The following is an 8,086-nucleotide window of genomic DNA, read 5'->3' as shown; positions in this document are numbered from 1 at the left end:
ATTTCCCTTTTAATGCATCCCAAAATTTTGTTCGCTTTAGCTGCAGCGGCTTGGCATTGAGTACGATTATTTAACTTGTTGTCGATGAGTACTCCTAAGTCCTTCTCCAAGTTTGATGTCCTCAACTGTATCCCATTTATTTTGTATGGTGCTAGACCATTGGTACGACCAAAATGCATGACTTTACATTTGTCAACATTGAATTTAAGCTGCCATGTATGTGCCCATATAGCCATCCTATCCAGATCCTGTTGCAATATGACACTATCTTCCTGAGAGTTGATGATTCTGCACGATTTTGTATCATCTGCAAAAATAGCAACATTGCTTTCTACTGAATCTACTAGGTCATTCATAAATAAATTGAAGAGCCCTGAACCCAGTACAGACCCCTGTGGGACCCACTGCTAACATTCTCCCATTTTGAGTACGATCCATTGACCACAACTCTTTGTTTTCTGTCCATTAGCCAGTTCCCTATCCATGCACACAGACTCTTCCCCAGTCCTTGCATCCTCAACTTTTGCACCAGACTTCTGTGTTGTACCCTCTTGTCTTATATCAACTGTTGTATTGTATACTTTGTATTGTTATACCCTGTATGCTATTATACAGCGCCTCGGAAGGTGCTGGCACTATATAAATCAATAATAATAACAGCCTGTATTAGTATTCCTGTGGATTAGCCATTCCACAGATTATTAGGAACTTTGAGAATTAGCAGTGTTTATATTTAGTTATGGTTAGGTCTAGGAGAAACCATGGCAAAGCATGTAATCAGTTTGGTCAGATGATAGGTTTGTAAGTCAGGATCATGTGCTAAATCAGCATGTAATCGCAGCAAATCAGAGCTTTCAGGTGATCAAACAAATCACATGCTTCTCCATGAGTTCTAGACATGACCATCACTATTTACATGCACTTGTTTTACATGTAAGCAATATTAAGGAATTGTCTCTTTCTCAGCAATAGATGAGTTATGTTTAGAAGGTTTATTGAAGGTGTCCCATAAATATACAGCAGTAGACTCATCACTTTGTGTGCCCTCCGCTGCTGATGGGGATGAGGAATAGAGATGATCAGTGATGTTGGACCTGCTGCATCAACTTGGAATAATTTCCAGTTAATTGATCATCCCTAATAGTGATTGGTAAATAGTGTTGAGGGGGCCCTGTATGCTTTTTGACTCTCAGCACTAGTCTACTTTAGGGGACCTAGGGGGAATTCCCATAGACTAGCACCACACACACATATTCAAGTAAATTGCACCACTCTGGTGCTGTTCAATGTAATAAAAATCAAATATACACATAGCCAAACAAGTTAGGTGACAAAATCTGAAAAAAAGGGGAAAAAACAATGCCCATCGAATACGAAGCCCTGGAAAACAATAATACAATTATTAAAAATCCAATGTTAACCTTGTTGTATCTCTTTAGACCACTAGATGGTGAGCTGGCACAAGTTGTGTTATAATTTTTTTCTCACCTAGAAATCAACCAATCAGCAACCAGGAAGGGCTGAGTGGGAGAAGGAAGATGACCACCGCTAAGGGACTTGCTGCATTCTGGGGCTTCAATCTCGATAAGTATAGGGCTTTTTATATATATATATTTTTATATATTTCGTTAGACAACTTGTTTGGCTACCTGTTTATGCAATTTTTATTACATTTAATGAGGCTGGAGCAGTGCAATTCGTTGTGTGTATGCTGGACTAGTCTGTGGAGATTCCCACTGGGTCCCCCAAAGTAGACTAACGCCTCTCTCTGCTCATTGCCAACCATTGGCTAGGGGCAAAGGCTCTTATAGATAAACTGAGAAATCCCCATGCTGGTCTTTTGTTTTTGTTATTTTCTTGAAGCTGAATGTGTTCAGCTCTTTCAAAGCGTTCTGCTTTACAGTAAGTGATCACATCATATGAAGAATGGTGATGACTGTTTTGAATGTGAGATAAATCATATGCCACAATAAACGTAGCATAAATGAAACCTTCAGTAAGTTGCAATAAACAGCAGTAAATTATGTGCTGTGTATAGCAGCCTTACCAAACTTTAGTGCATCAACCCCATCTCATCACAGGTCTCATCACAGCTCTCAGTAATCCATTTTACTTTGGTCCAAACACACAGTTCATTGATCAGACTACACAGATCACCACCAACTTCTGTACGTCAGTGATTTAGTGCTAGCTGTACCAGTTATTCAGGTGCAGGCGCAGAACACTCCAGGCTGCACATGAGAGACTGGCAGCATCTGGCCAATTTACAAGAGCTGACCACGGGACATCAGAGTGGCCTGGAAGGAAGAAGAGAGAACCCACTGCCTACATGGGGCTGGAAGAATCCCCAAGTAAGGATAAATGCTCCTTTATTTAAAGTCTCACATTTCCTTTAAGGGATATTAGATAGATGGGGAAGAGCACCGAAAACGTGACAAAAACACTGTTGTGAAGCTGATAGTAGAATATTTGCATGGTCGCACTATACCAGTAGGGGTAAAGAGACGCCCAATACAATGAAAAAACAATAAAAACGTAAAGGGTGAGGTGGCTTACCTCAATGATGATAGTCTTAGAAGACAAAAAGGTTTATTTAACACAGGCAACTTGTTTTATGGGTCTAAGCCCACTTCCTCAGGCCAATACAAGTGCCAGAGTATAAATACCCAAAAAGCATAGAGGCACTCAAAGGGTCTCTTTCATCACTGAGGTAAGCCACCTCATCCTTCACATTTTTTATTGTTTCAAACTTAGTTTAGTCCCCTATTGTGAACATACCTCACCAAGGTTGCAGTGGTCCTTCCTGGCCTCACTTGGTAAATACTATTGAGAAAGGCAGTTTTTCTACCAAAGAGAGCGACCGCACCTATTCCTGGTTGGAAACCCCGAGTGGAGTCGGGTTAATTGTCTCCACCTGCTTCAAGTGGTTGGTTGCCCCTGCTGCAACCCACCTTTTTGAGTAACCCTTTTTATTATTTACTTTTATCTGACTGATAAAAGTATTTTCCCTAGTGTTTGCCATGTCAGCGTACTGCTGGGCAAAGCCCCGCCTCCCTTTGCCCTGATAGGACAATAAATTAATAAAGCCCCTTAGACACCCCATACTGCCATTCCTTTTCAAGTCCTCGCCTCCAGCAGGATAGATCCCTTACCTCCGCTATGCGGTCCCAGCAGCTTGGCTCCTCTGCTGTAGTCCACGTCCTCAGGTGGCTAAACGCCCCTAGGAGGAGTGGAGCCCCCTCTGGTACTCTCCGGGGCATATGTATAAGGACATCCTGCGACCACGTTGAACACCTAAAGGGTGTTGTGGATTCCCGGCAACTGTCAGGCGCAAGGGCATGTTAAAAATTTTTGGACGCTACCTGCTATGCAGTATAGCGTCAGCGTGGCCTTAGCGTCCAAGAGAGGCGGAACTTCCGGGTCTCGCGCGCGCGCGCGAGAGAGTTCCTCTTCTTTTCTGATGCGGAGAGAGGGCGGAAGTATTGCGGCGGCCATTTTGGTTATGGGCAGAGGCCGGAGATTTGCCGGCTGATCACTTCCGGAGCGGCAATTTAAAGGCAGGAAGTGTAGGTAGCGTCCTGGTGGTGTCGGAGAGCGTCTTCCATTTGGAACCCTGGGGTGCATCTGACCAGGTAGGATCATGGATTATTTATGTAATTTTGAAAAGGGTTCTGTTTTCCAGAGGTACTTCTGGGGGAAAGTTCTTTGATTATTGGTGGCTGCGTAGGGAGTAGCTGTAAGGTAGTTGGATATAATTGTACTTGTGTTATGGTGGTGTAAGATTATGCTGCTCTGGGCTGTGTATTTGGTATTTTATTTTGGTTTTTGGTCATTGTTATGTGGACATAAACTATGAGGATAGTATAGATCTGTGTATGTATATAGGTAGATATATATATATATGTATATTGCTGCCATATAGTGTATAGTGTCAGGATAGTTCCTGATGGCGCGCTATTTTTATTACAGTTGCTGTTATGGGAAAACATCAGGGAGAGTACCCTAAGACTAGATCTCGTTCCAAATCCAGATCAAAGTCTAAGTCAAATAGGTAAGGGTGGTAAGTATTTATTTGTGAGCTGAATGTCAATCTGTCATAAAACTGACGTATTATCGTCGTATTGGCAGGTCGCATGAAGACTCAAAGACTAAAGAATCCTCTAGACGTCATGAGTCAAGAGAGAAGTCAGGGTCCCATACAGGGGGATCGAAGACACGAGATCCTTCCGCAAATACGTCCAGATCAAAAGAAAAGACTGAGGATAGTGTTAAAATAGTAAAATCTACTGAGCTTCGGATCCAGCAAGAGGAAAGGGGTTCATCAACTGAAAAGTCAGTTCAGGATCACTGCCCCGGTCCTTCGATAAGTACTGCTAGTCATGGGCAGTCAGGTCCTGACCCTGAGAAATGTTGGATCTGTGGAAGATCTTCTTTGCCGAGCAAAAAAGTTTGTGAACTGTGTTATGCTGACATTGCTAAAGAAAACAGGGATGTTTCTTCCCTAATTAAGCAGGTAGTCAAGGATGCTGTATCAGAAATCTCGATTTCAAAGAAATCTCCCCGATTAGGGACGCCAGATTCTTCATCTCCGGAAAGGAATTCGTCAAATTCTGATTCTGATGATGAGGGGGTGGGATTTGATTTTACTCTAATTCCCCCATTTGTGTCAAGAGTGAAGGAGGCGATTGAGTGGGAAGAAGACTGCTCTTCGCCCCAAAATAAAAAGAGAAGATATTATAAGCATCTCAGTAAAGATAAGACCTTTTTTCCACTTATGGAGGAAATTAGGGAACTCATTCTGGAAGAATGGGGAAAAAACTACTAAAAAGCCTTCCCTTAAAAACCGTTATCAAAAAATGTACCCCCTTTCGCAGCATAGTGAAGATTTAGTACAGTCTAATCCAATTGTGGATGCCTCTTTAATGAAAGTGGTTAGGAATGTGACGCTCCCGATGGAAGATTCCACTTTATTTAGAGACGTCTTAGATCGCCAAATAGATCAAGATCTTAAAAGAGCATACTTGTCGGCAGGAGAGGCAGCGAAGATTGCTATCACCTTGACCTCGGTAGCAAAGGCAATGAAAGTTTGGGTAGAAGACTTACAGAGGGCAGTGAAGAGAGCAAAGGATTTGGAAGACTTATCGTTTGCTTTTCAGGAATTGTCATTGACTGCAGATTTTGTGGGAGCTGCGAGCGTTGATCTAGTTCGAAGCTCTAGTAGGTCAATGTTATTTTCAGTAATGGCCAGAAGATGTCTATGGCTGAAGCCATGGGCAGCAGATCCAACGTCAAAACAGTCATGGGCAAAGATTCCGTTTGACGGGAAGTATCTTTTCGGCCAAAAGATGGATGCGGCGATTTCAAGAGTGACTGGAGGAAAATCCGGGCTATTGCCGCAAGATCGCAAATTTAGAAAACAGAGGTTCCCGCAATATAGGAAGCAGGTAGTCAATAAATTCACGGAAGCGAAGTCATATAAGCCTGGTAGGGACTACAGAAGAAATTGGAGATCAACCCAGACATTCCAAAAAGCCAATAGATCAAAGACCACTAATGCAGAAGGAGGTAAATCTTTTTGAGACGAGGCCCGCTCTAGATATCCCAGTAGGTGCAAGACTGCAATACTTCAAGGATGTCTGGGCGGGAAGTGTACAGAATATGTGGATAGTGGACACTGTGTCTTCAGGTCATCAGTGGACATTCAAGGAATATCCGCCAAGGGACCATATGATTGGGACAAAAATTCCAAAGACAAGGGAAAAAAGACTAATTCTAAAAGAATATGTGTCGAAAATGTTAGATCAAGAGGCGGTTTGTCCAGTTCCGCCTTCAGAAGAAGGTACAGGTTACTATTCTCCAATATTTCTCATAAAGAAGAAGTCAGGAAGCCTAAGACCCGTGTTGGATTTAAAGAAATTAAACAAATTCATTCAAATTCCAAGATTCAAAATGGAGACTCTGTCATCCATAATGATGTGTATGGGGCCAGGAGATTGGATGTCGTCCATAGATTTGAAGGACGCGTATTTTCACGTCCCGGTGCATCCAAAATTTCAGAAGTTTCTTCGGTTTGCGATAGGAGATCTGCACCTGCAATTCGTTTGTCTTCCATTTGGTCTCGCCACTTCTCCTCGAACGTTTTCAAAGGTGCTTCTTGCGGTAATTTCATTGTTACGTCTTCGGGGAATACGCGTCCTTCATTACTTGGACGACATCATTCTCCTGGCCTCATCAGAACAAATTCTGCTTCAGCACCAGGCAGTAGTAATAGAGACATTATCAGATTATGGTTGGATAATAAACCTAGAGAAAAGTCATCTTCGACCCTCACAAAGGATGCTATTTCTGGGGGCGATAATAGACACGGTACATCGCTCTATCTCTCTACCGGAGGAAAAGATGATGAAAATTCAAACATCAGTTCAGAAGGTGATAACAAAGCGAGTGGTTCGAGCAAGGGAGTGTCAGAGTCTGTTAGGCCTCATGTCCTCAACTATTCTCATGGTGTCATGGGCCCATTGGCATTTGAGGCCATTCCAGTTGAACTTTCTGAAACAATGGGACACAGAGAGTATGAAACAGTGGATAGAGATTCCGGGGTCAGTAAAGAACTCTCTGAAATGGTGGTTGAGCAGTCACAATTTGATGAATTGTCGCAGCTTATTCCCTCCAGATTGGAAAATTGTTACGACAGATGCCAGTATTGTGGGATGGGGGGCAGTGCTAGAATCCCAACCAGCTCAGGGGGTTTGGAAGGAAGATTGTCATCAAGCCGTCTCCAATGTACTGGAACTCAGAGCAGCCCATCAAGCTCTATGTCATTTTCTGCCAGAGTTGAAAGGTCATTCAGTCCTTCTAAGAATGGACAATGTATCGGCAGTCTCATATGTGAAGAGACAAGGGGGGACGCACAGCGAAACCCTAATGATGGAGGTTGGTCCGATTATGCAACTGGCTCAGAAGTATTTCAGGGACATTTCGGCTATCTATCTGCCAGGACCACAGAACCAGCAGGCGGATTTTCTGTCTCGTCACCATCTAGACAACAACGAGTGGTCTCTGCATCCGAAAATTTTTCTCCAACTGGTGCGCAAATGGGGGTTACCCCAGATAGATTTGTTTGCCTCACGGAAAAATCACAAGACGCCCCTGTATTATTCAAGGTATCCAGACCAGCAGGCCCTGGGAGTGGATGCGTTGACACACAATTGGAGGTTCAGCAGGGCCTATGCCTTCCCGCCGACTCCGTTGATCTTCAGATTCCTGCAGAAGTTGAGTTACCTCAAAATGGAAGTGATAGCAGTACTGCCATGTTGGCCAGCCAGGCCTTGGTTCCCACTACTTCTCCAGATGTCCAAGGAGGATCCATTACCACTGCCAATGATCAGGGATCTTTTGTCACAAGGACAAGTTCATCATGGCAATCTGAAACATCTACAGCTAATGGCCTGGAATTTGAGAGGGCTAGGCTACTAAGTACAGGTTGTACAGTGGAGGTGGTGGAGACGCTGCTCAGGGCCAAGAAGCCGTCAACGACGACCTCATACAACAGAGTATGGAAAGCCTTTCAGACCTTTTCCAACGAACAGGGACTATCATCAGACAATATAAAACCATGCGACCTATTGTTATTTTTGCAAAAGGGTTTGAATCTGAATCTGTCATACTCAACTCTTAGGAGACAAGTATCGGCCATTTCTTCAGTATCAGGAATATCGTGGGCTGCCGAACCATTAGTTAAACAATTTTTTAAGGCTGCGATTAAATTGAGGCCTCCTATTAAACCAAGGTTTCCGAAGTGGGATTTGCCATTAATTTTAGACTTCCTGTCTTCATCTGCTGACTTCCAGAATGATAAAGCAACAATACAAAACCTATCATGGAAGACAGTATTCCTAATAGCCATTACTTCTGGAAGAAGAATATCGGAGCTGCAAGCATTGTCATGCAAGGAGCCTTATTTAATATTCTTTCAGGATAGAGTGGTATTATTTCCTGTACAGACGTTTCTTCCAAAGTGTTCTTCTCTTTTTCACTTTAATCAAGAGTGGACACTCCCATCATTTGCTTCGCAGGACGATCCCTC

The sequence above is a fragment of the Hyperolius riggenbachi genome, chromosome 5 (assembly GCF_040937935.1).
Source record: "Hyperolius riggenbachi isolate aHypRig1 chromosome 5, aHypRig1.pri, whole genome shotgun sequence".
Classification (NCBI taxonomy): domain Eukaryota; kingdom Metazoa; phylum Chordata; class Amphibia; order Anura; family Hyperoliidae; genus Hyperolius; species Hyperolius riggenbachi.
The sequence above is the reverse complement of the archived record's forward strand: the minus strand, read 5'-3'. Positions refer to the sequence as shown.